Source organism: Siniperca chuatsi, linkage group LG5 (assembly GCF_020085105.1).
Source record: "Siniperca chuatsi isolate FFG_IHB_CAS linkage group LG5, ASM2008510v1, whole genome shotgun sequence".
Classification (NCBI taxonomy): Eukaryota; Metazoa; Chordata; class Actinopteri; order Centrarchiformes; family Sinipercidae; genus Siniperca; species Siniperca chuatsi.
The window spans coordinates 27,875,001-27,897,681 of NC_058046.1; the positions used below are offsets into that span (position 1 = coordinate 27,875,001).

Consider the following 22,681-nt stretch of genomic DNA (forward strand, 5'->3'; position numbering starts at 1 on the left):
TTTTATGACATTCTCCAGTGTTCAGGATCATCAACTACCATGCAACAATAAAACACGACCCCATATGAATGATAATGTTGCTCTGTGACTATTGGATGTCTTTGCAACTGTTCGGCATATCAACAAAAAATCAGTTAATGCAGGTTAAAGATAAATAAAATATACTGTATACACACATGCAAAAGATATACTATGTAAAAAATCACTGCCTACAAGATAGGTACATATACTATACATATAGTTTTTTGTTATATGCCTTAGAGGAGGATTATAGAAGCACATGGCTCTCTATCTTTCTTTCTCACTCTTTCTTTCTCTTTCCTCCCTCTTTTTCCTCCAGAGAACGGCCAATCCAGCAAGTGAGTGGGGAATCGATGCCCTGATACGCGATTCAGCCTAATGAGGATCAGAAACATCTTAATACAGACCCATAATCCACCACTTAATCCCTCATTATAGAATCATCTGCATTTACTGGTCCTGCTCCATACCGCCACAGTCAGGTCCATTGTTCTGCCTCGCCTCATCTCACCCAGGGCTACGTCCCCCTTTGTCTCCCCTCGGTGTCAGTTATATTTGATCAGCTCTCATTAGACTTTCAGACGAGATGAGTAGAAGGGCCTTGAAAATAGTGCTTTTGTGTGCACTTCTATGCTATCTCCTGTCTGAAATGGAAAATGAGACATATGCTTAATGAGGATGAGATGGACTGGGACCTGCCGTCCGACAGAGCGATAGGGAGTGTAATGTGTCGAGAAAGTGCTGTGACTGATACTGTTAAAGGACACACTTTTCAGGCAACGTCTGTGTCAGTGATTGTGACTTCTGAGAGACTGAAAATTACTCTGAAGTGGGACAGATGGATTAAAGTTTAATGCTGAGCCCTGGGGAGTCTGTGTTTTAGTTTAGTGCAGCATTAACACAAAAGTTAGGGAACTTTTACCCAAGTTTAAAAAAGTGAAAGTATTCCTACATACAGTATATCCTTGATCCTTGATATCTTGATATCCTTCTTGTCATGAACCTATTTCTCTACCTTTTGAGCCACCACCACAATATTCTGCTTGCCAGTTATCACGTGGACTATAGGCACACTTACGTGTTATTACTATACCCTAACAGCATGCACTGCTGTCTCTTATGGTGTCTTTTTTTGATAATGCCACTTTGAGGGCGCCAAAGATGTGGATGGATTACATTTATGTAGCACTTTATCTTGAATACTCAAAGCGCTGACAGTGAAGGGGGGAAACTCACCTCAACCACCACCAATGTGCACCACCCACCTGGGTGATGCAGGGCAGCCATATTGCGCCAAATGCTCACCACACATCAGCTTGAGGTGGAGAGGGAGGGAAACATAGAGCCAATTACACTGGGGGATGATTAGGTGGCCAGATGGAGACAGCCACGTTGCTAATTTTATGAGGACACTGGGGAACCCCCTACTCTCAAGTGCCGTGGGATCTTCAATGACCACAGTGAGTCAGGACCTCGGTTTCTCCTACAACACAGTGTTCCCGTCACTGCACTGGGGCATTGGAATTTTACAAGGACCAGAGGGAAGACTGTCCCCCTACTGGCCCACCAACACCACTCACAGCAGCAACTAAGTTTTCCCATCCATGTACTTGCCAAGCCCACAACCTGCTTAGCTTCAGTTATTCAGCAGAAACAGGGTACATGTTGGTACGGCTGCTGGCAAATACTGTTTTCAGTGTTTTCAGTTACACTGGCCAATTAGACCTCCACTCAGGAAGTTGAAAAACTCAGGCTGAAGTTGGGTGGAACAATGCTGGGAATTACGTGATATAACCAAACTCTATGAACTAATAACAATGATAACAATGCAAACTGTCCCGGCCTAAAAGGTGCAACAAAGCTGACAGGAGAGTGAGGGAACTTTCAGTCAAAAGTACAGTCTGTACAGAAGAGGTCTAATCAGGCAACATAAGTGAAAACTTGGATGGACTATGGGTGTGTAATATGTTTTGGTAGCTTATTTTAACAACACATACATTGAGGTACTTGCACGGTGTGACTGTAACAGCAAAACTATGAATATTTTCTCCCTGAAATGGCTGCACACTCATTGCAGCAAAAACCAACTGTACTGTACTTAGAGTTTAATTAAGCAATAATTTCTGATCATTTTGAGGTTGAATGAAATAACTCCCTGTACTCCCTGTTGCTCTTTCTTCTGATCCCACTGAGAATCAACAGCTCAGTCAGGTCTGTGCAGCTGTCAGAAGCTTTCAAGTAACTGTTGTGTTCACTTTAGTCCTTCCATCTCTCACCGAGACCCCCAAAAAAACTGCAGGCAGCTGTTTCTAGCACATGAGCTCAGGCATTACCTGTCTGTAGCCAAATAGAGAAAAGCTGAAGTAAACCAATGAATAGATGTAACTCATGGATCTAGCAAGTTCACGAGTTGGTGAACTAAACTGCCCTCAAGCTAGATTCTTTCATTCCCCATGTAGAAGACTGTATTATCTGATGTTATATATAATTGTATGTATGTGTTGTTCTTGTATGCTGGTTGTGTGTGTTTAAATCTGAATTAATGTTTCTTGTGCTCAGGTCTCTCTTTAGAAAGTGATTTTGATCTCGATGAGACTACCTGATTGCATAATGTTACTGAACACGGCCTAAATGAACAATGAATACCGGACAGAAAAGCAAAGCAAAAGACTTGTCGCTTTGTTTCACTGTGACATAATCTTTGAGAAGTGCAAATGCAACAATATTAGAATAATCAGTTAAATGTTGCCAAAATAAATGAACAAGTATGTTGAGGATTAACCCTTTTTAATGTAATTATTATTTTTAAATAAGCAAATGTGGTACTAGAATGCAGCATACTATTGGTGTTTGCATTATTTGTTCATTATCCCTTCATTTCTTGAACTTCTACCTTGTGTTCTTTCATATCAATCAGTAATGCAACATGCTGGTATGAGTCCTGTGGATGGGAATAGTTTGGATCAAAATGCCCCTAATCAAAATTAGCCTCATTCAGACACACTCAAATTTAGACTAACAAAGGAGGTTAATATAGAATTATGTGTTGAGAGGAGGAGAAATCTCTTTTCCTTTAGGTGAAGCTGTGCGATGATCCTCGTGAGGGCTGGATAATTAGCCCCATGTAGGTGTGGAGAAGGCTGATTCTCAACTCACACTATCCCTCCCTCTTCATTACTCTGTGTACTGAGGTGAGTAGGAGGTGGAGGGGGATAAAACAAAACAAATAAAACTCATTAAAGGTACCCATGTGGCTACAAATCCCCCTCTGCAGAATGCTAACGCACCACAGACATCATTAGCTCCGGTCAAAGGCGCTATCGTTATTCTGCCTGAATATGAATGCAGATCAAAGCCCGCTATAGTTCATTGTCTTTTAACCTGAGGCAGGATTCTCAAAATCAGAGCTCCTCTTTTTGGCAAGTTTTCATTTTTTCCTCCCTGATCTCGGCCAGTGGAGACCCAGAAAATCACTCCACATAGCAAGAGCAAATCTTGAGATGAAAAAATCTTAATGATTTCTCCAATGATGCACCTATGGCATTTTCTTGCTGTGAAGAACGGAGTAAATTTTTGATGCTGCAAAATAGATGAGGGTCCTTTTGTAGTTCTATAAAGAAGTTTGCCGAATCCTAAAGGAAAGTTGTTTTCACGTACAATGACAACTTCAGCATCAAGAAACCTGATTATTCCCACGTTTTGTAGCCATACTAGCGGTATGGCTCTAGGGGTGGCAATGTCTGTCCTTCGGTCAGTGAACCACTATGGGCGACACTAAAGTGACATGGAAAACATGGTAAACATTATAACTGGTAAACATCAATGATGTGAGCATTTAGCTCAACTACAACCTCATAGAGAAGCTAGCATAGCTGTAGATATCTTGTGTAGCCATGCTTTTGGTGAAACATCTTGACAACTGTTGGATGGACTGCCATAACATTTGTACTGACATTTTACTGACATGTCCCCCTAGTAGATTCTTCCGTGTCTTATCTGTTGGTTACGTATTGTAAGTTGACACTGTGTTTGTGTTACAGCCTCATTTATCATTTATCACCAACGACCAAATCAAAACCTAAATTGAAACATTGAAATTGTTTTGAGAATATCTTGAGCATTGCCAGCTGCCACATATCAATTAAATATTGTAAAAAATAATTATTATTTCTGTTATTACAAACGTATCCTCAATATTTAATGCTCAATTCTTGTGGACCTCATTTAAACTGCTGGACTGGACAAATACTTGCCAAGAGTTTATCATTTTAACGAGTGAAACAGTGAGTCACAGAGGCTGAATCCTCCCCAGAGGTGATGTCTTGCTCCAACATGCTGAGTGTGATCCACAACAATCTCCTGCCTCAGTTTACACACATTTGCATCAGTGATCCTCTGGGTCCCATCCCCACGACCCCACTTATCTCACATCTCTAATAAGGGCAGTGTAATTGTCTCCTCAGGTATGATGGCCTCAATGCGCCCTGACATCTTGATCTCATCTGTGCAAATTACTCCATTTACATCCCACATTTCCCTCCTGCTTAAACAGACGTACATTTTTTAAAACCTGTTTACATTGGGCAGAAACGGAGGCAGGTGCAGGGGTTTTCTCTTCGAGGAAGTTCACAGCTGTGACGACTGTAACTGCTATCAGACAGAGAGAGAGCATGTGCCAACAAACACACTGTACTAATCACACATGATAGCATCTGCAGCCAACAGTCAGCAGGCACACGTTACATGACTGCAGCCAGCCATGACCCCATCAGGCACACACACACACATAAAAACACACACAGGTCAGTACAAGAGTGGTCATAAACAAAAATGGGAATAAACACAATGTGCTCTGCCTTAATAAAGATGAGCGTTTGGCAATGGAAGTACAAAGATTATTTGTGTAAGTAAAATGGTGGGAGGTGGTCGTGTGGCTCAGGTCCCACCTGTTTGGCAGCACCTGGAAGTTGCTTGGCATCTTCCCAGATCCATATTCTTCATATATGTTTACAATCTGTCCTGATTTTCCGTATTGTATTTTTGCTGTTTTGGTCTATTCTGTACACACGACATTTATTGCATGTCTGTCTGTCCTCGAACAGAGATCCGTCCTCTGTTGCTCTGCCTTAGGCTTCTCCCAATTTTTCCCCATGAAAAGTTTTTTCAGGGGGAGTTTTTTCTTATCCGAATTGAGGGTCTAAGGATACAGGGTTTCATATGCTGAACAGATTGTAAAGCCCTTTGCGGCAAATTAGTGAAATTGGGCTATATAAATAAGATGGACTTAATGCCCATGCAATGCCATGATTTAAAAACACTCTATAAGTTTCTTGAAGTAACGTTTTCATGAGCAAAATGTATTGAAGTTATAGTTATTAACTTATTATGAGGATTGGCCCTCATAATAATATTATGTGATTGTTATGAGTGATTAATTAACATGTAAGAAACACTTTAATGCTTTAACTGGTTGAAATGGAGTTCATTTGAACTATTTTATGAACTGCTGGGTAATTTCATCTATACCAATGTAGTTTGACAAAAAAACTTACCACAAGGTCCACTTACAGCTTATTTTCCCAGAGAATCCACTGGAAAAAAAGCTGATGAGTGGACTTTTATTTCAGATCTTTATGTCACAGCACTGTTTCCAAGGTCAAGAATGAAATTTCATAGGGGAGCCCCGGTAGCTCACCTGGTAGAGCGTGTACCAGGTACCAAGGCTGAGTCCTTACCGCAGAAACCCGTCTCTCTTTGCTGTGACCATCAAATAAAGCAGAAATGCTGACAAAATATGACAAATAATGCATATTTTGTTAAACTGTCCTCATTGTATTGTAAGTCATTTTGGACTAAAGCTTCTTCTAATAATTGTAATGTGATGTAATGATCATATTCACTATATGACATAAAAATATGCGGACACCCCACTCCACATACTTTTTGTGTACTTTCCACTTCAGCTTCACCTTTAACTTTATTGTCCTCAAGAAGCAATTTTTCTTGCAGCCAGGTGAAACACTGAACACACAGAGACCTGAACATAAGTTACATAAAACAAAATAAAATACATAAAACATATGTAAAATATATACTAAAACAAACCACGCAAGCTCACAAGCTTTGGCTCTGGGGCTGTTTTTCCATTTTTGGCTGGACTCCTTACTTCTGATGATGGGAAATCTTGTTGCAACAGCACAATTTAGATAACATAAAATATATTATTTTAATGTGTGTGCACTTCCAACTTTGTGGCAACAGTTTGGGGAAGGCCCTTTCCTGTTTCAACATGACCCCGTGCAGGTCCATAAAAACGTAGGTTTTCAGAGAGTTTGGTGTGAACGAACTTGATTGACCTGCACAGAGCCCTGGCCATCCAGCACCTTCGGGATGATTTGGCCAGGCCTTATTGCGCAACATCAGTGGCTGACCTCACTGATGTTTTTGTGGCTGAAATCCATTTAGCCAGGTTCCAAAATCTTGTGGAAAACATCCCGAGAAGAGTGGAGGCTGTTATAGCAGCAGATTAATGGCCATGGTTTGGACTGAAACGTTTAAGAATCACATATGGGTGTAGTGTTCAGGTGTCCACAAACCTTTGGCCATTTACTGTTTTGTATATGAAATCTTAATCTGCAAAGCAACAAGGGACTATAGTTGTTGCAATGTTGTTGCTGTGTAAATTAGGGCTGCAACTAACATTATTATTATTATTTTAACTATCTGGCAATTGTTTTTACAATGAATCACTAAAAAAGAAAAACAATTATTTAACAATTAATTAATGCCAATTAATTTTGTTGATCTACTGATGGATTAATCAACTAATTGTTTCAGTCCTGGAATAAACTTAGATGAGTAAAAAGTACAATATTCCCCTCTGAATTGCAGTAGAGGAGATGTATAAAGTACTGGTACCTACTGAAGTACAGGACTTAAAAAGAGTAAATGTACTTAGTTACTTTCCATCACTGGAGTTTGGTTAATTTTTTGCTCTTTTCTTAGATTTTATATCAGTCTGACCTCTTAACTCTCCTTAGAGTAATCTAAAGTTTTTGCTGCAATCGCACCTCAACACTAAACGTACATTCTTCTCCCTTCGGCTGCTTCCTGTGCTTCAATGAACTATCTCCTCCTCTGTTTCCAGCCATCACTGATAATAACTCAGCTCTGTAGGAGGAATGTGGGGCTCTGGCGCTGTGGGTTTCCCTCTGTGTGTTTGTCCTCGCTGGCTTCTTCCCCGTGTTTGTTGCAGTTGGAAGCCTTGGGAAAGAAACAAACAATAGGATTCAGTCGGCTCGTAACACCAGATACCCAGGAAGTGGTGAATGGAGAGTAGATGTGGCATTAACGGGAGAGATACCCCTCCCCCCCCAATACACACACACATCCATGCAGTCACCCTGCACTGGTCAGCAGTAGTGGGGTCAGACACTGACCTCTGGCCTCTGACCTTGTAATGGCAAGAGTGTCGAGTGTGAGTATCAGCACTAACATGGATAACACCACTGGCTATGACAACATATGAGAAACGTTTGTAAAGAATCAGTTTCTGTCACGCATGGATGAAATGGGTTCTCTCTTTAGGTTTTTAGCCATGCTAAGCTGCTCTAAGGATGGCAATATCTCAGCAACTAGCCACTATAGTATGTATTTCTGTGAAATTTTGTACAAACATTCATGGTGCCGAGGATAAATCCTGATGATTTTGGTGATCGCCTGACTTTTCCTCAAGCACCACTATGAGGTTGACATTTGTGGTTCAGAGTGAAATGTTTCGACAACTGTTGAAGGGATTGTCATGAACTTTGGAACTTTGGTGATCCCCAACTTTATATCTAGCACCATCATCAGGTCAACAATTTAATTTGTCCAATACTTTGGTTTTGGACATTAGCCTGCATGCTAACCGGCTAAACTAACATGGTAAACATTATACCTGCTAAACGCCATCATGTTAGCATTCTGACGTTAGCATTTAGCTCAAAGCATCGCTGTGTCTAAGCATACTGTAGTCTCACAGAGTGGCTGTAGACTCTTAGTCTTGTTTTCAAATATCTAGTTGTATTTCAACAATGTATTTTAAAGTCATCTAAATTTGAAAAGATGAGTAAAGACACTCATGATGGACTATTTTCTGATGATTTTTGACTTTACTTTTGCAATGTTTATTGTTCTGTTCTGATGTTATCTTTCTATTACTGAACCTTATCACCTTTTGTCCAGGACTTGTCAATGTTCACTCTGCAATACTCAAAGGAGGAGCTGAAGGAGTAGAGGGAACTCTTTATGACCTGGGAGTTTGCTTCGCTGGATTAACCTCTGGCCTTTGTCACATTATCCACTTAGCAAGTTGAGAAGGTAAACACGTAGAACACCAGTAGCTGAGTTCGCTTGCTGATAAAGTGTCTCTGCTTTAAAGACATTCCAGAGTGGAACCAGAATTGTTCTTTATTTTTACATTAATACCGCATCTTTTCCACAATAGTGAGCTCAAATTAAGAGTTAAGTGTGTTTTAGTATCTTGATATCCCTTTTAAGAATATCAATAACCACTGAAGTTGCGCTTTATTAATACCTTTAGATATAGTAGGCCTTTTACTGTGGTCAGGCTTTTCATTTATATGTGAAAAGCTCCGCCTTAACCAATAAATCTACAGCAGATCTCTATGTCAAAGGTTGCTGATTCGACCTCAGGCAGTTGTGGTGTGAAGACGTTGATGACACCCCACAGTGACCTCTGACCTCTGTCCTTAGCCCAGGCCTTTTAATATAACCTCAGCAGATCAGCTCCATATGGTGTCTCAGAGAGGAGAGCCAGGTGGAGGCCACTTCAGAGTCATTTAATTATAACTCTCCCTACGTCTGGATCAGTGGAACATACCAAACTTTATGAAGATGATGATGATCAAAGGAGATATTAACTTTACTGCAAATTATACAGTTCATGTGTAATATGGTTATAAAGTCTTTTCTTCCTTTGGAGCTTGGCTATGGTTTCAGAGTCACTTTCTTATCGTGTTAATGCAAAGTGTGGGAAGGAAGGTTTAAATAGTGGCTTTTTTCATACTGCAATTGTTCAGTTTTATAACCTCGCTGACCACAGATACAGCTCAACCAGCTGAAGAGCAACAGTTTGTAGTCCGAGTCTGCGCCCATTAAAAACTTGTTATCCACTTTATCTCTGCCCTCTGATACTGAGAGATTATCAGTATCTGCAGAGCCTGTGGCGTGGGCCATGTTGTTGACACAGCTGCAGTCTGGGTGTAAACTAACAGGTTCAGGATGCACCTCGCTGCTGCCTGCCGGCCCAGAAGCTTCACGAAAACACAAAGACTGGAAAGAGTTTCTTCCACCCAATGTGTGAAACCAGTCTGAGAAGTGTTCTTTGACCTGAAAAGGAAAATGTCTTTATGAAGAGTAAAAATGACATTTTGATAGACCTGGAACAGTGTTCAGATGATTTGAAAAACAAGTTTTTACTATGTTGATAAATCATTGTATTTTCTCACACTTTCTTTGTAGGATAACACTAGTTCCACTGTTTATATTGTAGATATATAGTAAATATCTTAGTTTTCAACAGCACAGTGGTGGAAAGTGCTGTACTTTAGTATAAATATAAGATTATTGTACTTAAGTTGAAAATTTACATTTTTATTCTACTTCATACTTCTACTCCACTACAGTTCAGAGAGAAATGTTGTACTTTTTACTCCATTACATTTATCTACGCACTAAAAATCTCTCTGCAAAACTGAGCCAATGTGGGTCAATATAGCACTAACGCAACAGAGGGTTAACTTTACCCAGCACCCATTGGTTGAATACCTCTGTACTTTTACTTAACTAGGATTTTGAATGCATGACTTTTACTTGTATTTGAGTATTTTTACATTGTAGTATTGGTACTTTAACTTAAGTAAAGCCTCTGAGTACTTCTCCCACCACTGCAACAGCTGATGCAACTACTGATGCATGCAAGAATTCAAGAGGGAAAGCAGCACGTTTGTCCCCGGTCAATTCAATACCTGTCGTTGCCAGAAGGGGGCAGTGGTGCTATTACTCTCACTTGTATCCCAGTTGACGTTGATCTAAAATGGGATTCTCCAATTCTATAGAGCACACTCCAGATCTCTTTTCACAAAGCCAAACATCTGAAACAAAACCTGACAAAGAAGCCCAACTCTTCGACCCAACAGATCTGAGACGCTGCTGAGATCTTTCTCTCAGCTCTGGGGCCAATGGAAAAGCCCTAATAGTGTCAGTGACAGGGAAGCCCTACCCTGTGGGCAGATAGTGAGAGAGGAAGGCACTGTGGTGCAGAAACTACCCTTTGTCTAGTCCTTTACCTTGTCCTCAAACCGTGCTCAAAGATTCAGCTTTGTGTCAATGTGTTAATGTGCCCAGGGACAATGGTATCAGATGGGCGCTCCACAGTGACAAGCCTTCTGAGATCTATATATAACACATGTTTTTTTCCAGAGGAGTTTAGATTTTCTGTATTGTTGTTTGTAGGTCAGGGGCTGATGGGTAAGAGGACATCCTCTCTGTAAAGTGTTACAGGTGCTGCAGGGACGGGGGTTCCCCAAGGACCAATAGGGAAGAGCTCTCTCTGTCTGGTGCACAGTTTACATGCCTGAAATAGAAAATCTGAGAGAGGATGCTTACTGACAATAGAGTGTATACAGTAAGGTGGTGCAGCAGCAAAAAATAGGTAATTGTCTGAAAACGGCTCCCTGATGTGCGGTGATGCACAGTAGGGACATCTACTCTGTGTTGCAGGCAAACTTGGAGACATTTTGTAAACCTGCACACTATTGTCAAGTCTTTCTATGTTAATTGTTACAAATTACGATTAATGGATTGAACGATTAGTCGATTGGTAGAAAATGAATTGCCAACAATTTTCATAGTCATTTATTAATTTATCAAGCAGGTGACAATTTCAACAAAGTAATTGCACACCATTGAGACTTATTGACAGTTGCATTGGTTTAGAAACTCTTGACTCGACTCATGAAGGTAAAAAAAGAACCCCCTCGCACTCTCAATCACACTCTATTGAGAAGATTTTAATCTTCAGACCATGGTGAAATTTTATCTATCAGGAAATTTTACCTGATGAAGGTTTGAGGGCCAAGATGTCATCAATAAAGTGAGTACAAGTCATGACGGTGTGCAGGATTCTTTGGGTCGTTCATTTACCAAGCAAGAATGACAAACTGGTACAAAAGTATGAATTCGCTCTTCTCTGTTTTATAGAATTTCAGAATGACTACCTTTGGGTTTGAGACTGTTTCTTGGACAAAACACACCTTGGGCTCTAGGAAATTATGATAGGCATTTTTCATTGTTATTGTCTGATATTTTATGGAAAAAATGATTAAATAGTCAATAGATTAATTGATAATGAAAACACTGTAACTGTTATTTCCGGCCCTCTTTTAAATCCTCATTCTGAAGGTGTTAGTTTGATTTGACAATTTCTCAGACAAATGTCTTTGTATCTGTTCTTTTCTACCTCATGTGACCATTTCAGGTCAGACTTACTGATTCATAACTGTAAACATACAATCATGTTTTGGGGGAGATATTTTTTATCAGTTTTTAAAAAGGGAAAGAAGAAGGGAAACTTCTGCCAATGACCATCAATTGTCCAACTTGCTATTAAGTGGTTTCCTATCACTCAAATTTCAAGTAAAATTAATTTGTTGACATATAAAGCATATCCTCATTGTCTCCGCTCAAGGTCCACTCCCTTACTTGTTCTGGCTCTTTCAAAGGTATCACACAGTCTTCAGAAGCAGATGATGTATGCTCAGTTGTCATCTAGATGTTCAAACATTCCATTACAGTGAGCACTTGTGCTTCTGGTCAGTGGTGGCTGAAAAGTAGAGCTTGACCGTTCGTTTTTGACCTGATGAAAACTGTGTGATGTGGTCAAATACTCCAGAAAAGTGAGTAAGTGGACCTTGAGTTGAAATTATTTTGCCAGCTGCTGTTTCCAAGGTCAAGAATGACCTGAGTCTTCAGAATAAACCTAAATTTATAGTAATGGCGGAAATCCCTGATCTGTGTAAAAATAATCTCTCAGCTCAAGTCCTCGTCCTTTATTACTGTAAATAGCATGGAAATCAATCTATATGTTTCTGAATCTTGTTGCTAGAGAAACTAACAAACAAGTAAGGGGGAGTAATGGTCGGCCAAGAATCTGAGATTAAAGAGCAGAGTTGAGAATGTTGTATTTATTCCATTCGTAGCTGGGAATAGAAATATGTTCCCTAAAATACATCCATATCCTAGAAGGAGGACGCCTATCAGGACCTGGAAGTATCTGTTTTACAGTAACTAGCTTGGCATTTTTCATAGAGGATCTGAGGTCATTTCCTGTTTGTTATTCCTGATGCTATCATCCTGAATGGCCCAGCCGCTGTTTTTCAGCTGTCTAGGAAGTCATTTCTTAATTTGTTATGCCTCCATCACCTCCTCTCCTTTTTTTCTAATTCCCAAAGCAAACCCGGCACAAAGCAAGCAGGCACTTATCAGTCGGGGACTTTAAACATGTTTATTTACAGATCATCAGGGAGCTTGGGAAGAGGCCTCAAAGAAAGCTGCCTGCTGGTCTTCAAACCCAGAGATTTGGTCCTTCGGTGTGGCGTCAGAGGCCGTGCTCTTGTTGCCAAGTTTGATGGTGTCGACAGCCACTCGCAGGGCTTCAAAGAGTAATGTGACGGCTGCAGATGTGTGACTGCTCACAGGGTCCTAATCTGTTCAGAGGAGTGGGGATCCAATCCGGATCTTTTTCATCCAGCCGCACAGAGACAGGGCTTTTTCCAAGAGGCCTGCTGTAATACAGTGCATTAGCGAGATAAAGGCCTCTCCTCACAGCTGTCTCATGCTGACAGACTCTTGGAAAAACTGTCTCAGGGTGGATCTGGGAGGATCCTTTCCTTCTCTACTGCTGTATCTCTTCCACAGGTTTCTTTCTTCGCAGCCTCACACTTCCTTTCAAACCCTTGAGCTTGGTCTTTATCTCTTTTATCATTGTTATGATAAGGTCTACTCATGGTACTGGTTCATAACACTGTGCACTTCACTGCAAAGCCTCAGCCATTTTTCCAGTTTTTCTCAGGCACATGAATTACCAAAACACTATAAAACCTCACTCCCTTAAAACATGCCAAACACCTTGAGCTAAAATATGGTGTTTTTTTATGTCAGCCAGAGATTCCTTATTTTGTCATTTAATTTAAAAAAAGTAAAACTAATAAATTAACTAGCGTTTAATGTGTAAATGGCTCTCCCCTTGGCTTCCCCCTAAAAAGCTGTTTCAACGTTCATATGGGCACCTGACTATTGTATATAGTACAAAAACTTAACCCCTTAAAACACCTTAATTTCAAAAGCTCTAATTAACACATTAAGTAGATTTTAAGAGGTCCATGACATTCCCTTTCATTTACACATTTATTTGAAATATATCATAAATCCCTTATTTATGAATTACAGATGTTATTAAGGTATATAACAGGTTCTCAAAAGACCAAAGCCATTGAAAGCATCTTCATTTTAAAAGCCTTTAATTAACAAATTAAATAGATTTTAAGGGTTATATGACTTCCTCCTTAATTTTTAATTTAAGTTTTAATTAATCAGGAAATTAATAGTATTTTAAGGTATAAACAAAAGGATTCAGTTCTGTAGTGAAAGATATTAGAAAAATGAAAATGAGTAAGACTGCTTGACACTTTTGCATGATCAATTTCTCAGAGACGAGGAGACAAAATCTCTTCTAATTGGACTTGTCATAAGGGTAATAGTTGCTCCTGTCCAACGAGAATCAGTGTTGGATCTGTTGTGTTTGTATTTATAGAGTAAGGAAGGCAGAGAGATGGACTAGATTCTTCCCCTCCTCGGTAGACAGGCAGCAGACACGCCAGGACACCAGACCAGGGAGTAAGGGAAGTAGATGAGACGAAGGGAGGGAGGCCGGGCCCCAGACGTCACATCTGCCACCGCTACTCCCCAGGGGCCTCCAGGGCATGGGAACCTCGCTTGTCTCCACACAACCTCCCCCTCTCCATGCTCTGACCAGTCCCTCCACCGGCCTGGGACCTGCTCTGCCTGGCTGGGACCCCAGTTCTCCCACTCGTTTCCCTGACTATGTCACACTACTGCTGTTGCTTTTTATATTCTTTGTCTCTGTTCTTTCCTTTCTTTCTCACTTTTTCTATCTGTCTTTGTCTATATGTACCTCCACCTTTACAAACCAAATCTTTGCATACATGTGAAAATAAGTCCAGTCGATAACTATTACAACAGCTTTGATCTGACTCTGTACTCCAGTGTGCTGGATTTAAAATGAAACAATGAGCTGTTACAAGTGCTGACTTTCAGATTTCATTTGAGGGTGTTTCCATTCACATGATGAACTGTCTAGGAATTGCAACCCTTTCGCCAGGCTGCAAGTCCTACAGTTGTTTGGTAAAAAAAAATCAATTATAAAATAAATAAAAATCAAGTAGAGCTAGTCGATTAATCGATTAGTTGATCTCCAGAAAGTTAAGTTTTTTAAGAAAAAATACCAGCTTCCAGTTTTTAAAAATGTGAACATTTGCTGGTTTTCTTAGTCTTTTGTGACAGTAAATAGAATCACTTCGATTTCCTGACATTTCGTTTAACGTAAACTATTAATCAAGAAAATAATCAGCAGATTAATTGATAATGAACATAATCGTTAGTTGCAACACTGAACTCAGTGTCCACTTGCTTTAGTTTACATCCACATCTGATGTACTGAGCAGAAATCGTAGCCCTTCAGTCTCAAGGGTGAGCTCCATCCGCTGAGGAAGACTGTGAGATGCGGTTGAGAGCTCTGGGAAAAAAGGCTAGTAAGTTGAACTTGATTTGGGGTGCCCTACAGGTTTAAGATGTTGACCATGTGATCAAAACGCCCCTGGTTCAAGCCCGACTATAGGGACCTTTGTTTTATTTCATTCCCTTTCTCTCCCCTCATTTCTTGTCATCTCTCTACTCTCGACTCTATCGAACAAAGGCAGACAACGCCTCAAAGTGGACATTGAGTTAAGAGTTTCATTTTGTGTGTGAACACCTTAAAACACTCTGAGAACCAGCACTTGAAAAATCCACTCAAATAACCCCACAGTCATTGAGTAGAGCCACTACTATGAAAAACAAATACTAGCATTAACTAAAACTACAACTAAAATCAATACTAATACTAATAGGAACATTTTATCTCTATGAGACCTAGGCAGAACTCCTCACTGGGAGCTGCTGGTTGATTCTTCGTCAGGTCTACTCACTCTGTGGAAAGGCAGTCAGTGATGTTGTGCTCTTAAGAGGGTGAACTCACACCTACACGTCTGTTTCTTTGGTCCAAACCACAGTGGAAAAATTTGTTCTTGCATTTTTTTAAAGCAAAAGTTACATCTTAAGCTGCTTGTTTTCTAGACAGAGTTTTGGTAAGCTGCCATCCTGGAGGGCAAAAGATTTAGGTGGAAGAGGAGAGTTAGAGTTAAAGTTCCTGTAACTTCTGCTATGCATTATTGACTTGTATGTGATCGTTCATGTAATATACAGTAGATTATCTGGTGTTCACACCAAGTAAAAACACATGTAGAATATACAGTTGAACATAACCTGACTGCTGCGTCACTTTGTTCAGGGGTACCACAGAAATTCCACTTATCTTGAGCCCAAGTTTGCTCTTGCCTCTTAATTTATGTGTAACTGCTACTCTAGCTATCAGATGACACATATGAATATGTTTTTGAAGATTGTTTTCTATCTGTTGCTGTGTTACATTCGCACTATTAACGAACTGGAAAGTACTTTTTTACAGACTCATTTTTTATTCAAATGTCAAACTAAATGAAGAAATGCTCTCAACTTTTATACACCGCTACAAACATGCTTGGTGTGAACGTGCTCTAACACTCCTTCGCGGTTACACAGGGATTACACGCTTACACAAGATTTATATATATCAGTTGCAAACAAAATGGCTATTTGTGTCACATTGTTGCATTTACATCCCAGTTTTGACAGTCAAGGTTACCATGCCACATTATCTCCTCTCCCTTCGCGTGTCTAAAGTAATGCAGCAGTTAAACCCCTGCCAGCTGTTAACAATGGCATGCTGTGTGTGTAAAGACCTCTGTGAAGGCTGTGTGTAAGCGTGTGCGCACATACATGTGCAGCAGCTGTTGGCAGCATGTACGTCTTCCAGCCAGCGGCCAAAACACAGCGGCCGGCTGCTCCCAAAGCTCATAGCAGCACAGCAGCCTTCACGCATTTACAGCCAACTGCTGCCATTCTTTTGTACCATGTCAATATTATTACAACAATACACCCTCCAGACTTCACACTGGGGCCAGACATATCTCTAAATATAATTTGGGCTGAATTTGCTGAACATTTTCTACATACAATATTTTTAACCTGTCTTTTGTCTTTCAGAGTGGGCTCATTATGGAAAAGTTCATTGTGAAAAATGAAAAGAAGGAGGGCATATTTAAGTTTTAAGAAAGAATAAGTAGACATGATCAGCCTTCTGTACAATGTTTGAATCTGTGAATCAAATGCAACACAGAAATCACTGAAAACAAGACTAAGCGTCTCCAGCTAGCTTTATGAGGCTGTATTTAAGCAGAGTAGTGCTTTGAGCTAAATGCTAATGTTAGCATGCTAACATTCTCACAATGACAGTGCTAACATGCTGCTGATTAGCAGGTACAATTTTCACCATCTTAGTTTAGAGTGTCAGCGTGCTAACATTTGCTTATTAGCACCTAACACAAACCACAGCGGAGGAGGAGGGGAATGTCATTGGATTTGCAGGAATCTTGTGCTGTTATCTGACAGACAGAAGCTTCACCAAAATTATTACAACTCATCCTGAGGGGAACATGAATGTCTGTACCAACCTTTGTGCCAATCCATCAAATAGTTGTCGAAGCATTTTACTCAAATGTGAACCTCATGGTGGTGCTAGAGAAGAAGTCAGGTGATCAACAAAGTCATTAGGATTCATGAGAACCATTACTGTAGAAAATGTCATGTCAATCTGTCCATATTGACATATTTCAGTCTGGACCAAAGTGGTGGACCGACCATATGACCGACATTGCCATCCCTTGAACCATGCTGCTAGCATGGCTAAAAATAGACAACCATGTCAGTAGAAATCAATAAACAATCTTGATTGATGAAACACAAAAATTAAACCTTACTCTTCTTGAAAAAACCCTAACCCTACTGGAGTTCACTTTTTTTCTTGGGTGGTGGGGGTCGTGTGAACGAGCTAAGGTCAACACGTCTGAGGTGTCATACCCCCTCCTCCTCTGCACTGCTAGTTTGGCAACAACAGCTGATATTTCATAAAAGTATAATGTTACTTCTTGGACCCACAACAAATTAACATCAAACAGACGGCACATACTTGTCTCTGCTCAGGTTTCACAAAGCAGCCCAGTGTCGCAGTCAGGGGAATAAACAAGCAGCGCCTCACATGCCAAAGTGTGGTTTGTCACAGTCAGTCAACATATGTCTGAGTGTGGTACAGTGACTTGTTGCCAAACTTAAATCAGTTGTACAGTAAATTAAACTTAGTGTTTGTTTTGATCTATGTAGTTTCATATTCATGGAGTTTACAACCCACAGCACAAGTGGGCTAAATTGACCAAAAGGGAAATACTTTTCTGTTTTGTCTGAAAATATTGGCTCATGTCAGTTGAATAAGGTAAACCAGGGGCCTGTCTCACAAAGCAGGTTTCACTGGGTTGTCTGCTGAGTAAACCCTCCAAAAAGTCTTTTATGTTTTTTTTGGAACTGGACTAAGAACAAGACACATAATCATTTAAGGTTACCAAATGTAAATTTAGGGTCTTAATTTATGTTTTTAAGCACTAAACTCTACAGTATAGTGCAGTTTCCCTTTAAGTTTAGGGAAAATGAACTAGTGAGATGAGATGGATCTTGACAAAACAGTTTAATTTAGTAGCTGTTCTGGAGCATTCGAACGTATCACACGATCTTCCTCAGCAGACGGAATCTGCCCAATTGTCATATAATTGTAGATGTTCAAATTTCCATTTTTCTGAGCACTTTGGGGACAATATGTGGCTAAAAGTTGATAGTGAAAGTTTATTTTTGACTTTGGAAACAGCAAAACAGTAGTCGACAAAACAATCCCACCTCAAGGTTTATTTGCTATTGTGGAGCTTTCAATCGTATCTGTGAGATGGATCTTCACTGGGGTGAGTACATCTGGTCGACAGTTAAGTAAAAAAAACATTGAAAACCTCCAGCGTGGACCTTTCACACAATTGGTTTTGAAAAGCTTTAAGTATCCCAAGGGTGGTATAGTCTTCTTAACTCACTTAACTCACAGATGAAATCAGACATGTTAAACACCATACCGGTGTTTGCAAAGTTTAGCTCCTTTACTACAAATTATGTATTCAAGTATTTCTGAATGCACACTGAGCAGTCTTTTTTTTTTCAAAACTGATCTGAATCAAATCTGAATTGAGATTTTTCCGTTCTGTACTGTGTGAAAATCAATTAGTAGACTCTTGTTTGACTTTATTGCCAAAGTATTTTCTCTCTCCGACCTGAAATGTCTAAGGTGTCACATATAAGTTCACATTTAAACCTTTATGTATAGCTCAATGAAACCAGTCCTTCAAAATAGCTCACTGAGATGTTTGATTAACAAATGTAAATGGTGAGGAAAAAGCAGTGGTGCTGTCTGTCAGTGGCTTGACATGTGGTCTCTGGTCCCTTTTGTGTCCGTCATGGCAGCCATTCATGGCGTTCAGTCGGAGACAGACAGATGATGTGTTGAGAGAGATATTAAGCCGAGTCTTAGCGCTCCTGACAGATCTGATGCATCTGACCTGACATCAGTTATCAAGGGTTGGTATTTGACAAAACATAGTACATGCTGTAGACTGTATTGAAGACACTGAGGTTATGTTGTCTGTATTTCTTTCTGGGAATGTGGGGATTTTTGATTTATGTTATGATTTAAGAAACCATCAAAGTTTACACTTTTTTCGGAGCCTCTTTTACAATATTTTGACACAAGATAATGAGGGCTGACTTTTGATTTTTTCATACCTGCCCTGCCCTGTGATATAGAGATGACCTGGTTTTGCTTGTCACCAAGAAGAAAGGTGACTTCTTGTTGTTGTTTGGTTGTGTTTTTCTTCTCTTCCATCTTATTTCTGGTAAGGGTGCTTTGTTGCTTTGATGTTACTTTTGTATCGAGTGTGTTTCTCTGTAAGTTGACTTGACCGCATATTAAAAACTCAAGAACAACAACACTTTTCGGCCAACAAAATTAATAAAAAATAAAGGATTTAGTATTTCTCCACCAGACTTTTATTTCTGGCAGTGGGAAGAAGGTTTTGAAGCAGTATTCAGACCTTCATCTTGGGAAATATACTGTAACGCTTAATGTGTAGCAAAAAAATCTCAAAACAAGTTCACGTACTACCTTTTTCGCAGCTTTAAACTAACTTGGTACTAATTATGGACAAAATATACAGTATACAGAACATATACAAAATAAAGACAAAGTTCTGACACAGTTGTTTGAGTTTAGTTGTGCTGAATTTATCAGCATTTGTTTATTTAAATAGTCTTGAAAGAACTGCTCAATTTAAATAAAACTTGCATAAATCCAAGTCATTAAAACATTTTAGATATTTTCTTCTCTTTTTTTTTTGGTTTATTTGTAAATCTTTGAATAGTATGTAATCCATCTCATTCCCATACTTCTACAGTAAATCACAAAGGAAAATAACTGGTAACTCCCCAGAACTCTTCATAACTGCACATAAAAGCAACCTTATGCAGACAGAAGTTGAACCTTAGCTGTTTGCCCTCACTGTTATTTCTTTGTCGTCCACCGTTTTGCAGTGAAATCAACTTTGGCTTCCTCTTAACAGGGGGGCACTGAATGGAGGGAACAAACGATATACTTTCCGGAGATTCTTACTCTCATACACAATCAAGCCTGAATTGCACCTTATCACTACAGGAACAATGTCCTCATTCATTCCCTGACATACAAGGAACTGGTCCAGAAACAACAAGTAGGCACACACACCCACACAAAGCTGTTCTAATATACTTGTGAGGACACAGAATTTACTTATATGAATTCCTTGGAGGCTCAGCTTGACCTTAAACACCATTGCCACATGCATAACCCCGACACTTACCATGACCTTAAAAAAAGTTTGAACCCTAATTAAAAAGTGAACCTTACTTTTGATCCCCATGAGACAGATAGACGCCCACATGTGATACTGTGAATAGATTTTTGTCTGTAATGAATACATATGACACATACACCAACACACACACTGGTCAAGAAGTCTAGCTCTCAAAAAATCTCAAATATCATGGCAGTAGTGGGACCTTCATGTGAGTGAAAATTATAAAACATCAATGAAACATTGTGATATTCTGGTTGAACTACTTACTTTTTTGCTGGATCACTGATGGCTCCCTTTCTGGCTCAAAGTAGTTGTCTATAGACGTATACATGCGTAACTGTGTGTCCTAGAAATTAGGCATATATACAATTTTATTTTGTCAGTTACGTTTTGAAGCAAACATAATTGCTGCCTTGATTGTGTTTATGGGCAACATTTTACATGTGATGAAGCGGTACATTTTTGTGCAGAGGTGGTTAGGGTGGATGAAAGGCACGCAAAGTGCAGGACTGTTACGCCAGAGACCAGGGTCTGCATTGTGTTTAATTAACATTTTGCTGATATGTTCTGTATCAACATTTTGCGACTTGGCAGAAATGTTCATTAAAAACATTTCTTCATTATGCTGATAAACAAATTATTCAGGTGGCACTGCGTTTTTAAAAAAAAACGTATTTGCTGTTGTAAATTATTAGAATATAAATTTAATTTCTATGAGACAGATTGGATATGTAAGCTGAGAGCTCTGGTGGACAATGCTTACCAAGCCATTTCTGTATGGAGTTCAATAATAAGAACATGATACAAAAAAGTGATAGAAAAGTCTTTTTTTTACATGAGAGAATTAGATAGAGCAGATTGACCAGGATGCTTTAGCAAAGCTGACATAATTCAGTGCAGAACGGTTAATCCATCCATCCATCCATTAGCTAGCTACACCTGCTTATCCTTGAGGGTTGTAGGGAAAGAGGTTCCTGTAAAACAAAGCTTCAAGAGTTTTCATTCTGATAACATAAGATGAAGGTCCAGGCTGATCTGACTCTAGCGCAAAGTCTCAAAACCTCCTTAAAAATGTTTCTTTCCATATGTCACCGCACGACCTCTGGGGATCTGTGGCTTTTATTAACTTGCCACATAAACAGTAATAAACCTCTCATTTGTTTACGAAATGTATCAAACACCTTGTTAAAGTCTGGTACTTTCCTGAGGTTTCATGGGAGGCACAGCAGCTGAACGACACTTCCCATGCTGTCCTATCAAACCTGCTGGGAGTCAATGACGACCACAGGGAGAAGAAAATTGACTGAATGCCCCTTTAACGACATGGCCTGGTTAATTGGCAAGATGCCGCAGATGGACCTAATGTTGATATTAGTGATGACTGTTACAGGAGATGGTGCTGATCTCAGTCACGTGCACTCTCCTGTTCTTTGCCCACACACAGGAGGAAGGGGGATGCTAATTGATAAAAGGGATAAAAAACACAACAGGGGGCATCAAAGGCTGAAAAATCAAGACTGACAGTGAAAAATAGATTTACAGAAAGAATTGGAGAAAGAGAGATTGCGAGGAATAGAAACCAAGGCAAAGAAAAAACGAAAACGAGGATGAGAAAAAGATAGGAAGATAAGGAAAGGTTGGTGGAAAGAGTGAATCACAGCGGTGCACATTCTCTGTTTCTGACTCCTCAGTAATTCCTGTGTTGAGCAGAGGCAGCTGGGAGATTGTCTGCTGTTCAGTCCCTAATGAGCGACCATCTCCCTGACCCTGCCTCGTCCCTCTCTTCCTCCCTCCATCCCTCCGTTCAATAAACCCCCTCAGTCCAAACCTCCAGCCTCTCCACGTCTCACTCCAGCCAGCTCTCTGCAATTAGCAGAAGGACCAAACATAATTGCGATGAATGGACGCGAGCCTGTGTGGCCCGCGTCCCTGTCAGCTCAGCTGTGTCACAGCCAGACGCCTTGTTGTTCTCAACATTGTCCACCACAGTAAAAACCTTTGTTCCCAGAGGAGACCAGATAGAGAGAGGCGATGACCAGTGCACCCAGACCAAGAGGAGGCCTGTCTGCAGAGGTCTGCACAGTTATTTAAGGCCTATACATGGGGACATAGGGGAGTGTGGCTGACAGAGTTCCACTATACAACAATGCATTGGTGAAACCTTAGCTCTAAAATGTACATTTTTGGGAACTACCAAAAACAACCTTTTTTGGTGGTGCTACAACTAACATTTTAATGCAAAATGCATCTTCAGCAGCGTTTATAATTTGACCAGGTAGCTAATGCTAAATTCAACATGTCATATCATCATTAACTGATACAGATGCAAACAGGGACTGTTTTAAAAAGGCTGATATTGGTGCACTTAAGTGCTTCTAGGAAACTATGCACCTGAGACTTAAAGG

The 22,681-nt window shown here is 40.0% G+C and overlaps 1 long non-coding RNA gene across 1 annotated transcript; it reads left to right on the plus strand.

Moving 5' to 3' along the window:
* Window positions 1-7,529: 7,529 nt before the first annotated feature.
* On the plus strand, window positions 7,530-15,618 carry LOC122876342. The gene is made up of 3 exons (XR_006378064.1): window positions 7,530-7,667; window positions 8,248-8,382; window positions 13,898-15,618. It is a non-coding gene; the product is annotated as an uncharacterized LOC122876342 (long non-coding RNA).
* Window positions 15,619-22,681: the final 7,063 nt, after the last annotated feature.